The following is a 13,786-nucleotide window of genomic DNA, read 5'->3' on the forward strand; positions in this document are numbered from 1 at the left end:
TTAATCTATTTGCATACTCCTACCATATTATCACATATTATCAAATATATCACAAGAGAGCCTCTTGTGGCGCAGAGTGGTAAGGCAGCCGTCTGAAAGCTTTGCCCATGAGGTTGGGAGTTCAATCCCAGCAGCCGGCTCAAGGTTGACTCAGCCTTCCATCCTTCCGAGGTCGGTAAAATGAGTACCCAGCTTCCTGGGGAGTAAACGGTAATGACTGGGGAAGGCACTGGCAAACCACCCCGTATTGAGTCTGCCATGAAAACGCTAGAGGGCGTCACCCCAAGGGTCAGACATGACTCGGTGCTTGCACAGGGGATACCTTTATCATGGCCTACCAATATCATTAGAGTCGATGATTCATAAGCAGAGCTCCATTGATAGAACAGAAATTTTCAGCCTCTTTCCTCCTGCTGTAACTTGCTATCTCCCTCCAAAACACTGTCCCCGTAGTTCAGGGGACACCCTATTAAAAATACTGGTGTGTTGTGAGGGTCTGCTGTGGGAGGGGGATTTTGGGGAAAAGCATCTCATTTTCTTCTGCTGGTAGGGGTGTCTTTGCACTGCGTTGACCAGACCATAGGAACCAATCCAATATATTTAATGTTGGGGGGGGAAGAAGGAGATGAAGGCAGAATTTGATACAGAAGTATAAAAGAGGAAGGGTAGCAGACAGTGCTGAATGTCAAGACTTCGGACAGACCAGAAGAAATAATCAATCTTCTAATCCAGACTTTCTAAACTTTTTTTCATGTTGATAAAGCCCTGAAACTTTCTTCAGGCTTTGAGAACTGCCAGAAGTGGTGCGACCATGCAGAATATGGTTGGGAAGCATAGCTGTGTATACATCCACCTGGGGTCCCTCCCCAAGCCCATCATTGGTCAGGGGGCAGGCAGATCAACAGGACTATATATGGTCAAGTAATCCAATGAATGTTTAACAAATAAAATAAATAAATAAAATTAACTCCCAGGGCTATCAAGAAAACCCAGAGTTTCCCAAAACCGTGGTTGAGGAAACTCGCCCTAAACTCAAGAAGAAGAAGAAGGAGATGACCATTCTGAAATCTGAATTGATTTCACCCTATTGCTTCCTTCCTTGTACTGGCCCAAGTAGCTCACAGGGTCATTGTCTTTTACTCTCAGGAGGACTTAATTCTGACTAATCATACATCAAGTTGCCTACATTTGGATCACCACATTTGGTTCACAAGCATTACATTTTGCTGATGATCATTATGTACTGCAGAACTTAAGGAAGAAGCCATGTTTGCTGGCTTGCAAAAGCCTTTACCGCATTGAGTTTCAAACATATTAAGAATACTGTGGCCAAAATAAGTTGAAAAGACACACGGATACATTGCGCACAATTATCTCCATACCAACCTATTTACTCATTCTGGTCCTGTTTTGCAATTTACTTTTTTTTTTAAGGGTTTAGAAAATGTTGATTTTGCTTGTTTCCTTCAACAATTCTAGCATTTTGGTTCTACCACTTTTTCCCCTCTACAGAAATATAGCCTTTGTAGCTGCGATAGAGACATTTTTCTTCTACATTTATAAAAATATTTGGCATCTTTTATGTTCCCCCCCCCTCCCCAGTATTCCATAGAACGTATGAAACACAGAAACCTGTCTGTCACCCATTTATTTTAATTAGAACAGTGGGACATTCCTTTCAGGAGCCCAAAAAATACAGAACAAAAGGCCTTACTGAATAGGAGCTGCCATTTTAAGAATTTCTGCAGGGTTCATAATGTTCTTTCCAGATTTTGACAAGTGGCAGGCAAGGGAAAATTGCTTGGATTTGTATAGCACCTCGAGGGACGGCAGAGGCCCAATATATTATGGGCAAGTTTTTACGTTCCATTATGCCACAAGTATAGTCTGCGGACAAATGGGACAGGAATAGAGAGAGTTCGATTCCACTTTCTCAGACGAGCTTGAAATATATGGAGGCTGTCCTCTGGTAATCAAGGGGCAAAGGGTTGATTCTTATATTAGGAGTCACCCTGTAACTGTTTACCTTGTGGGGACAAGTAACAACTATACACGACAGAGAATCTGCAGGCTTGACCTTGGACAGAAGATTACATACCTCTCAAGGAACTTGGTTGTGTTTGTATATGCCTGGAGTAGTCAAACTGCGTCCCTCCAGATGTGAATGAACTACAATTCCCATGAGCCCCGGCCATCTGGAGGGCCGCAGTTTGACTAACCCTGGTATATGCCATGTTATCTCATTTATATATTAATAAATAAATAAATAACAAAAGAGGGAATAAAGTAACCCAACCTGTATACACAAGCTAGGAACTGGAAAGGTTGAGCAGCACAATATGTATATTCTAAGTACTAAAATGCAAATATTTATTTCAATACATGTGCACATAAAACTTTAAAAGATCACTACATTCTATGAGACACATGAGAATATTCAGGCTGAGAGAGGGCTTCAATAAGGGTGGCACTTTGAAGAATCAATATTCTAATTGGGGGGCTCCTAGAGATATATTTGGATACATTCTATAAGAGTACAAGCCTCTTCATTCATATTGTTTACCGCCTCACAGTCCCCATGATTACATCACATGACAGTATTTAAATATTAGACCACTGAAGAAGACCCCAACGTGCTTGGTTTTCTGGTTTCTTGTGATTTATCCCCGTGTCGAAATGTTTTGGATTTGTGCATTAGTACTTGATATATGTTGATGTTTTAAAATTTTATACGTGCACATGTACTGAAATAAATATTTGCATTTTAATATTTAATATATATTCTGCTGCTGCTCAACCCTTCGGGTTCCGATCTCATTTGTAGAGCCAGTTTGGTGTAGTGGTTAGGAGTGTGGACTTCTAATCTGGCAAGCTGGGTTTGATTCTGCGCTTCCCCACATGCAACCAGCTGGGCTTGTCACAGCACTGATAAAGCTGTTCTGACTGAGTAGTAATATCAGGGCTCTCTCAGCCTCACCTACCTCACAGGATGTCTGTTGTGGGGAGAGGAAAGGGAAGGCGACTGTAAGCTGCTTTGAGCCTCCTTCAGGTAGAGAAAAGCGGCATATAAGAACCAACTCTTCTTCTTCTTGTATATGCCATATTAATGCACACAAGACATGGAGAATAATACAAGAACCACCTAATGCCTGCAATAAATAAATAAATAAACTATGGAAAAAGCTCCCCTAGGAGACTTACTGTGTACAGTTGGGTTGACATAAAGACCCCAAATGTAAAGAATGATGAGCTACACACAAAATTTAAGAAAGAGGGAGATGGGAGCTAGATACAAGAACTTTCTCGGGGAGCCTCTCTATTTCTGGGGCCACAGGAAGTAGGAGAGAGAGGAAGCAGAGCAACAGTGTGAGCCTACATCCAGGCAATCCTTGGTCCCTCTGGTTCATTCATGCTACATGCACTGGTCCCCAACCTTTTTATCACTAGGGACCAATCAACGCTTGACAATTTTACTGAGGCCGGGGGGGGGTAATCTTTTGCTGAGGGTCGTTGCTACTGCCGCCTGAGCCTCTGCTCTGTTTACTTTCCTGCTGGCACCTCTGACTTCCCGCTGCCCAGCAGGAGCAGCACAGTGCCACACCGAGGGGGAGCCCCAGCCATGGCAGCCGCTGGAGAGCACTAAAGGTGAGCCGGTGGCAGAGTGGCAGGGCAGCCCCCGAGGCAGCAGCTGGGGAGCAGGACAAGGAGGATCTGCAGCCCGGTACCGACTCATGGACCGATCCCAGTCCCTGGACCAGGGGTTGGGGACAGCTGCTATATAGTCTCTAGTGAGACATACAGTGCAGACTACCAGTATTTTCAGCTCCCCCCCCCTATTTGGACTATGTTTTTTGTTCCTCTGTCATACCTGGAGCACCTACCAAGCCACTGGGAGCCACAAAAGAGGCCCACTCTCCATAAAGAGGTATTCTCTGATAATTACACTCTAACAGCCTCCCTAATTTAGCTGGGGCAGCACTCTACAGCATTCTTAGCCTAATGGTTAATTAGCCTAATGGTTAATTACAAAGAGAATACACTAAAATACACTAATACACTCTTTGCTCCTAAAAAAACAAGAAAAGGCAACTTCCATTACAACACCTTATAATGTCTTCTAAGAAAAAGCCCAAATTACCTTTCCTTTATAACAGAAGGCCTTTCTTTACAGCCTCCTCCAACCATCTTGCCTTCTCTTCATAGTGATTCTTTACTTTGTCATTCCACCCCCACCCCCAGTAGGGGTACCAATGGCCCCTGGTGACTCAGGGGGAGAATCGAGAGGGGCAAATCTCATTCTCACAGCTTCTGATCCCCCCCCAAAAAATATTTTTTACACAACTCCCAAACATGATTACAACCACATTTGATCACAGAACTTTGAGTCTAACTACACACTGTTCGACACTTGATTATACCTCATGGCGAACTGATGAGTTAGAAAGCTAGGCCACCTAGAGAGCTTCTTAAATTCATCACTTTGGACAATTTACCATGGTCAGCTATCCCCCATACCCTCCTGATTCCTCAGTATCTGTCTAATCCTGTATCTAACCTGCTAAGACTTCTTTCTGCTTATCCTGTTTGGATCTCAAACCTAATCCTGTGAAGGTGGATTTCTTAATCTGCCTGTTCACCTGAGCAAGTAGAGGACCCCTACCCTGTTCCAGGCATGCTGCTGCCCTTTCTCTTTCTTCTTCAGTTGAATCACAGTGCCTCTAGTAAATATAAAAGGTAAAGCTATCCCCTGTGCAAGCACCGAGTCATGTCTGACCCTTGGGGTGACGCCCTCCAGCGTTTTCTTGGCAGACTCAATACAGGGTGGCCTTGCCAGTGCCTTCCCCAGTCATTACCGTTTACCCCCCAGCAAGCTGGGTACTAATTTTACCGACCTCGGAAGGATGGAAGGCTGAGTCAACCTTGAGCCGGCTGCTGGGATCGAACTCCCAACCTTATGGACATCACTTCAGACAGCATTTCCGCTGCTTACCACTCTGCGCCACAAGAGGAACCTCTAATAAACATAAACAACAACAAAAAGTAATTTCCTTGGGAGCAAGCTAAATAATGCAGATCAAGGACAGCAAATGTTCCAGAATTCTTCATCTGGTTGGATGAGGAAAGGGGGATGGGTGCAGGCCCCGATCTCAAAAGATGAACTGGAACCTGTGCAAAATGCCAGGCAGATCTGGACATATCGGTGTAGTGGTTAGAACAGCCTTTTTCAACCGTTTGATTATGGAGGAGCCCCGAAATAAATTTTCAGGCTTTGAGGACCCCCCAGAAGTGGTCAGCTGGCCATGCCTCCGTCATGCCCCTCATAAGGACATGTCACTGGAAGTGACATCACCACCAGGACCCTTCACTCTTTTTTCACTCCTTCATCCAGCCTTTCCTACTACTGTAGTGCCTACTCCAGGTAGGCTGGAAAGGGCAGGAGCTGCGAAAACAACCTGGACCCCCCCCCCAACACTAACTAACTATTTATTTACTTATTTTAGCCCTTCCCTACGGCTCTGGCCGGTTTACATAAAACATTTCTCACAAATGACTTCCCACCACTTTGATTTTTACATCCATGGCCTACTCACTGAGCCCTGTGGGCAGAGACAACCAGTTCCTTGGCTTGTGGGTAAGTTCATTAGGCTAGGAAGGGAAAGGCCACGGACCCCCTCTGGAGCTCCTGTGGACCCTTAGAAAGGAACCCTTGGGGTCCACAGACTCCAGGTTGAGAATCCCTGGGTTAGAATGCAAGTCCCTGGTCTTGCAAGTCCCTGGTCTGCCACAGAAGCTTCGTGGCCGACTTTTGACCAGTCACACACTCTCAAGTTTACCTACATCTCAGGGTTGTTGTGAAGATAAAACACAAGTACACAGAACAATGCAAGCACCTTAGAAAACAGGCAGTACTAAACAAGTAATGCTGCATAATGCATTCTGCTAATCCCTGGGAGGGACCAAGCTCTCCTTCCGAGAGTTCAGGTTAGCCCCACAAATCTGGCCTCCCAGATTTCACCTGGCATTAGCCACATACAATTTTCTTCCCCTACTAAAACCTGACATAAAGGTCCTTGTCTAGGGTGGTGGGAAAGCCCTCTCTCCAAATGTTCCAGTTTTAAAGCAAAAAGATTCTCTTCACTTTAAAAAATAATTAAACATTGCAAGAAGAAAAAAAGAACCTGCTCTGAAGTGTATAGAAGGAACCCACGAAAAGTATTACTGCTAGAAGGGAACCAAATTTCCAACGGTAGTTTACTTACAAGGGTTAGTCCTGTATATACTCAATTATAAGCCTACTTTTTCAGGACATTTTTATTGCTGAAAAAGCCCCCCCTAGCCTTATACTCAAGTGAGGGTCCCACTTACCTGTTATTGTTGATATTGTGGTAAAATTAGGTGCCTTGGCTAAAATTCGGGTCGGCTAATGTGTGAATATATACGGGTACTTAATTCTTAAAGCGAAAGGTGAAGGAGTTTTTATATGTGTACGAGGTATGCTTTCATCCTACAAACACTGCTTCTTAATGCTATGCCTGTAGAAATCCTTGCAATCACCAATGTGGGACAAGAAATCTGAATATACTCAGAGGCAATGTATTATTTCTTCCTATCACACTTACTTGAAAGGAAGCCAACCCTGAGTCTCCTTTTTTAAAAAAAAAGCTATACAAAAGGTTATGTAGTCTACATAACTACAATTTGTATGTGAATATAAAACAGCCCCCTCGTTCTCTTGATGACACATGGGGGAGGGAATTGAGCTGGTTTCTTATTGCTGATCTTTTTTCTTAGCTTTAAAATTGCACCAATGTCCTCCACATGCTACACATGGAGTGCATTGTGTGCACACAATGTGTCCTTGGTGCCAAAATTTCATTTCCTTCTTTAAGCTTGTGTGACATGCTGGAAGTTGGATGGTGCTGGCCCTGCCACTGTGTGTATGACCACACTGGTATCCATTACACCAGAGAGACAGCAGCTTCCAATCCCACTTCTCCACGTGCAGCCAGCTGGGTGACCTTGGGCTAGTCACAGTCCTGAAAGAGCTGTTCTCACAGAGCATACCTGCCAGAGTTCTCTCAGCTCTACCTACCTCATGGGGTGTCTGTTGTGGGGAGAGGAAGGGAAGGCGATTGTAAACGGCTTTGAGACTCCTCCGGGTAGTGAAAAGCGGGATATAAACCCAACACTAGTTCTTCTACTGCAAACTTAAATGGACTCCAGGGAATGGTAGAGGACAGGAAGGCCTGGAGGATCATTGTCCATGGGGTCGCGGTTGGTCGGACACGACTTCGCACATAACAACAACAACAACAAAGTTCTTCTACATATAACCCAGTCCATTCATGCAAAGGAATGTGTCTTATTTTCACCAGTGAAATGCTGGAAAGTATACAAATTGTCTTCTCCCAGCTCAATTACCTGTGCCCATGCCCTACAGATGGAATAGTCTCCCTTTACCGGTCAAATCAACTTCCATTCCTTCTTTAAGTTCCTCCCAGCAGTTTCATCAAGGCCTCCCTTGAAATACCCTGACCTTACTTCATCCTTCCTAAACTTTGACCTTTTGCTAACCACCCCGCCCCAGCCTTTTAATTTTGTCACTGCCTGCTCCTTTTTGCCATGCCTTCCCCAATCCAGTGAAACATCAGCGTACATAAAAGATAGAATGGGCTCTATGCAAAATGAAGTACGTGAAACTTCTGGAACGAGCATGTCAGGGTTGATTCCCCTGCTTCCAAATACCACTACAAGAAAAGGAATAGTACAAACAGCTATGATTGGGCTAGTTACCTATTTGCAGGAATGGGAGCCATCACGATGGGCCGCCATCTTTAAAAAGGAGTGAAGCAAGCTTTCCAATCTGTTGACCATTGTTTAACAAACCGGACGGACCTCTGTAGAGGAGACCTTGCATCTAATGTAAATTATAAACTATGTGGACAGGGTTTGGGTCGTTTCCATTCTCTTCTTGTATGCACCTGTTGTGGTCTTTGGGTTGCCACCTGCTAATTCTATCCTTATTTCAATTAGACCCTTATCAATTGCTGTGGACCTGGTTCCCTGAAGAAGCGAAAGGGATGCTGTCTCTAGAAATTTTCAGGCCATTTTATTTGCCAGGGCTTTTAATTCGGCATAGACTGCAGGTCTTGAAGGACGTAAGAGCCCTGCTGGGTTCATCTAGTACAACATCCTGTCTCATCCAGCGGCCAATCAGTTACGCTGCAGGGCAAACCACAGGGCATAGAGGCTGAGGCCTTCCCCTGACGGTGCCTTTGGGAACTGCTACTCAGATGTTTACTACCTCTGAATATGAAGATTCCATTTAGAGAGGTGAGGAGCAGGGCACTTGAGAAGTTATTTCAATCTGTAGCTTTTCAATTGTGCTTTGTAAGCCACCTTGATTCTTGACCTGGATGGCCCAGGCAACCCCAATGTCCTCAGATCTCAGAAATTAAGCAGGGTTGGCTCTGGTCAGTCTTTGGATGGGAGACCACTAAGAAATACCACCTTATCTGCGATTAAGTGGTACTTTCCGCCCCATCAACCCAACTTGAGCCATGAGTAAAGTGTTAATATTTATTATTTTCTTTTATTTATTATTAAATTTTAGACCGCCCCTGTTGGCACAGCTGTCTCGGAGTGGCTTACAACATTGTTAAAATACAATAGCAATTGAAATAATTAAAACAATTAAAATGGATTAAAGAATTAATCTACCAAACAGTTGGTGATATCCCCAATTAGTTCTTCTGGTTGGGGTAGGCAATAAGAGCTATTGGATGTATTGTTTGTATATTTATTTGTCCAAACTGGCCTCAACCGTAAGCCCAGCGGAAAAGCTCCTTTTTACAGGCCCTACGGAACTGTGTTAGTTCCACTAGGACCCTGATGTTCTTGGAGAGCTCGTTCCACCAGGCAGGGGCCAGGGCTGAAAAAGCCCTGGCCCTGATCAAGGTCAGTCAGACCTCTTTTGGTCTGGGGATTACCAGACGATTTGCCGGGGGGCACATTCAGATAGGGGGCCCCTTGGATACGCAGGGCCCAAACAATATTGAACCAGTAGCGTAAACTCACACATACTGTTCTTCTTCATGACAGCCCCATGCACAGGGACTCTGCTAAGCAACAGAGATGAAGTCCAATTGCAGGCAGTGTCCCCATCCTTCCTGGGATGTGGACAGAACAAAAGAGTGCCGTGGGTCTTTGGCTGCTTATTGCAGTAATAGAGGGTGTGTTTGCTTAGGCGTGTGATTAAACTAAAAGCCACTTCAAAAGGACCCATTTACAAGTCAACTCAGACCAAATCTTTAAACTCAGAAGTCGGTTCCAAATTGGGCTGTAATAGTCCTTTCATCAGAGAGGTCCATTTTGGAGACTTACTCTCAGAGAAAAGACTTGCCTGCCAATGTGCCTGAGACAACAAGGGGACACCTAGACATTTAAATCAGGGGGGGGGGGAGCAGCACACCTTTCGTTTTTATGGCAGGAGGCTTTGTACAAACATCAGACTTGGGTTCAGATCCCTGCTGGAGAATGATCCTGTCTCTCTTACCATCATGTCGGCGGGGATGAATAGGAATGGTAAAGTGACTTTCAAGCCAAGTGATCTATAAATGCTGTACGACGATATCAGAAGCCAGTTAGCACCTTTAAGACCAACAAAAATTTATTCAAGGCATAAGCTTTCGAGTGCAAGCTTTCAAGTGCAAGCACTCGAGTGCAAGCACTCGAAAGCTCACGCCTTGAATAAATCTTTGTTGGTCTTAAAGGTGCCACTGGACTCTGATTTTGTTGTGCCACTTCAGACCAACATGGCTACCCACTTGAATCTATATAAATGCTATAGGCCAGGGGTAGTCAAACTGCGGCCCTCCAGATATCCATGGACTACAATTCCCAGAAGCGCCTGCCAGCGAATGCTGGCAGGGGCTTCTGGGAATTGTAGTCCATGGACATCTGGAGGGCCGCAGTTTGACTACCCCTGCTATAGGCACTTAGAATGGAGTCTATTCCTGCTCAGAGGTTCTACCTGGACGACCCCCCACAAACTGAGCAGTTGGAGCTTTGTTGTGCTTTTCACACACCCCAAACAACATAATAATAAGGTCTCCGGAGGAGGGAGTCTCTCCTCTTGCTGTTCACTACGGGTCAGAATTAAAGACGCTACTCTGCAGAAGTTCCAAGAGCACAGGGTTGCTGCCAGCCCTGTTTTGTGTAGGGACGGGCATAAAACCACTCGCGTAGGGATGAGCAGGAACAGGCCTTGCCTCCCTTCCGGAATCAAAGCAGCAGGTATTGGTGGTGCTGTTATTTCAGCACAGTGCAAGAGTGCTACGGGGGGGGGGGGGGGGGGAGGTAAAAGAAAGGCCAGCTGCTTGTGCTCTATCCTAAAGCCCATGGAGCAAGTTCCCAGCTCCCTCTGGTGACTGCTGCATGTTGTAGCAAGGGTTTTTTTCCCCCCTTTAACAGTTAGCTGGTTCATCTGCCCTGCACCAGAGCCCCCGTGCCACACTAATGGACAGGCCGGGAGAGGATTAGGCAGTGCCACCCCGAAGGGTCCTGAGATAAATACAGAGGACGCCCACGGGTAAAATAAAAAACCACTCCATTTGAAGGCCCTAACCTAAGCTTCGGGTTAAGAAAGGGCGGAACACAAAGGAAATCTACAGGCATTGGAGAACAAGCGAAAGCTTGCTCAGCATCAGCATGTTTTCCTTTCAAATTGATACACTTCTTAAAAATCTTTGCATTTACGCTCTGCTTTCTGTTCTCCCGCATTCACAGACCATTTGATATACCAACATCATCAATCACTAGAGACAGCTGCAATTGGCAATATTCCCTAATCCAGCTCTCTCTCTCTCTCACACACACACACACACACCCGCCCACTTCACACAGATCTAAGCCATCGTCAAATTCTGTTTACTCCTGTTTATTCTACAACTGACAGCTTCTCTGTGCAGAAAGCTGTCCAGAATCTTAATTGTACATCTTAAAGAATTATGAAACACGGGTTTAGAGATTTGAGTGCTAGTTAATACAGCTGTAGCTGTCGATGTTTGCTCAAGCCCGTAGGTTTGGCCAAGACTGAAGGCCTGCCACAGGGTACAGTTACAGTCTGGGGGGAAAATGCCTCCATCCGAAAATGAGGGAAATCAAAAACTCACACACATTCAGCAGCACAACCCTCCCCCAATTCTTAAAAATTATACAACACTGCCTTTCCCTTACGGACTGCAAATCAGTGACACAAATTGTAATGAATATAAATAAATAAAAACATCTTCGCAGCGTTCAGTCTTTAAGAATTACCACTGTCCAAAGCAAACAAAAAAAAAACTCATTAGCACTTGCTTTTTTTTAAGCTGGCCACAGTGAACCAGAAAATAACAGGTCCCCTGTCTTGTTGTGGATGGATGCCCTTGGCAAATCTTTCGGTTATGTTGACACTACTATTTGGTAATACATAGGATCTGTTACGGGAGGTTCTCTGCTTTCACGTGTGCACGTGTATATTTTTGAAAGGAAAACCATAACCTTTTAAAACAGATTCACCTACAGGGAATGAACACAGATCAGGACAGGCAAGGCTGTTTTTCATTTTACAGCAGGTGGAGTGCCCCCAAATTCATTAGCCTCTTTACTCCAGGTCTGTTTTAATTGTTATCTGTTCACGCATGCTACGCCATATAATGAAATGCTCCCATTTCACCCACTGAGTAGTATAGAGTTTTATGTGTACTTCCATTATGACCCTTAATTAAGATGATTTTAGTAATTCATAATGTGACTTTCCTTCCGGTCAACAAGATCCTTCCCTCCACCTCCATCACCGCCACGGTCTCCCCCCGCCCTCGAGGGAAAAGGTTGGCAAGGATGCCTTTCTTCAAAGTGTTTCTTATTTAACCGTTGTAATAAATAATTACTTTGTGTTTTCAGAGAGCTGCAGCCTAGTCCATTAATAACCAGAGCCCCCAATAACTAGAAGTCCGTGTTATTTTCAGCTGGCATTAGCACAAGTGCTCTCGTGTTTCATTAAGCTATTAAAACTTGTTTAGTTAACCTTTCAATTAAGCGGCTGTAAATTTGCCACAGCAGAAACCACAGTATAAATAAAAGCAACAGCTAATTTCATATATATATGTGTGTTTATATATATACAGGGAGAGAGAAAGAGAGAGAAACTACAAAGGATTTGAATACTGTAAAACACTCAATGGAGATACAAAATCGCAAATACTATCTATTATTGTAAAAACATATGAAAGGATGCCCTATTTATTTATTTTATTTATCCCTTAACGTTCATCACAGAGGAGACTCATTTTATCCACAACAATGCCTCTGTGAGGACAGCGGGGCTAAGAACAACCTCCCATGGCAGACTGGGGATTTGAACTTGGGTCTCCCAGACTGTAGACTAGGCTTCCTCAACCAGGGTTTCATGCAACCCTAGGGGTTCTTGATGGCCCTTGAAAGGTTTCCTGAATGGGAAGGAATGGATTCATTTTTTATATATTTAAATTCTGTAAACATTTATTGAGTGATATGACCATATATGGTCATGTCAACCCACCCACTCCTCCCAAAATGGCCAACGATGGGCCTGGAGGGGGTGGGAAGGGGAGGGACCCGGGTGGGCATGTACACAGCTATGCTTCCCAACCATATTCTGCACAACTGCACAGGTTTGGGGGTTTCAGGAGTTTCTTGATGCTAAAAAAGTTGAGAAAGGCTGCTGTAGACGGACACTGTAAACACTATACCACACTGGCTCCTACAACGGGACCTGCTAAACTCACACACATGAATAGCTGATTAGTAAACGAACCAAGTTCTGCATCGCTAGCTCTTGTCAATGGTGTTTTGCTGAGCTATTCCAAATATTTCACACAAGGGTTAGAACCGGATTCCAAATACTTTGGCCATTTGCCTTAGACCATGTTTTGTTTTGGTGTTTTGTTTTTTTTTAATCCAATTGATAAATTCTGTTTAAAGATTTTTGTACACATTTTGGTAGGCGAGAACATTGCCCAAGCAAATGAACAATCCAGTTGGCATCCCAAGTTGGGCAATTTTAGTTGCTTTTCGCCATGAGCTAATTTCAGTCTACATAGTGTTCAAAAGAGCTTACAGTAGATCAGTTCAGAAAGTCCCTTGGGCACCCAGATGAAAAGCAGAAGGTTTTAATCTACGATTCCAGCCACTGAAAAATATTAACCGGTCCTAATATCTGCGGCTGAAATTAGAACATTGGGTTGGAGAATAAACAACTATCTGGATTATCGTTCGGAAGGAAAACCCTGTAATGCTCCATGTGATCCTGATATTGCCATATCCGTGTGCAGCACATATGTTTGAAGGCTGCGCCATGGAAGATGAAAGGATCTCTGCAACTCTGGGCAACATGTGCATGAGATGGTGGAGCTCACGTTTCATACGCAATAACCTGTACATTTGGCGAAAAGCAAGAAATAACACAGGGAGTGCCTCGGGCGGAAGCTCAACCTGATTGGGCAAAGGGGGGGGGGGGAGGAGAGACAAGAGCCTTTGAAATTAAACAAAAAGCAAATCCAGCCTGTTGACAGATGTTGATTACATCAAAGCGATGAAACACATTCCTCCCACACACACACACACACACACACACACACACACACACTCCTTGCTGTTTAATACCACCTCCTCACACCAAGAAGCTAGGGTATCTTAAGTCAACTTTTCTGCATGGAACCATTTTTCAACAGGAGGAGGAGGGTCTTGGCTTCTTGAAACAACG

At 44.4% G+C, this 13,786-nt stretch overlaps 1 protein-coding gene and 1 long non-coding RNA gene across 6 annotated transcripts in view; one reads left to right on the top strand and one right to left on the bottom strand.

Moving 5' to 3' along the window:
• Positions 1–13,786, top strand: part of LOC143829224 (uncharacterized) — a 93,828-nt gene that overhangs the window by 58,349 nt on the left and 21,693 nt on the right. The gene's annotated exons all lie outside the window — the stretch shown is intronic.
• METAP1D (methionyl aminopeptidase type 1D, mitochondrial) overlaps positions 1–13,786 on the bottom strand; it is a 94,825-nt gene that overhangs the window by 45,086 nt on the left and 35,953 nt on the right. The gene's annotated exons all lie outside the window — the stretch shown is intronic.

Source organism: Paroedura picta, chromosome 2 (genome assembly GCF_049243985.1).
Source record: "Paroedura picta isolate Pp20150507F chromosome 2, Ppicta_v3.0, whole genome shotgun sequence".
Lineage (NCBI taxonomy): Eukaryota > Metazoa > Chordata > Lepidosauria > Squamata > Gekkonidae > Paroedura > Paroedura picta.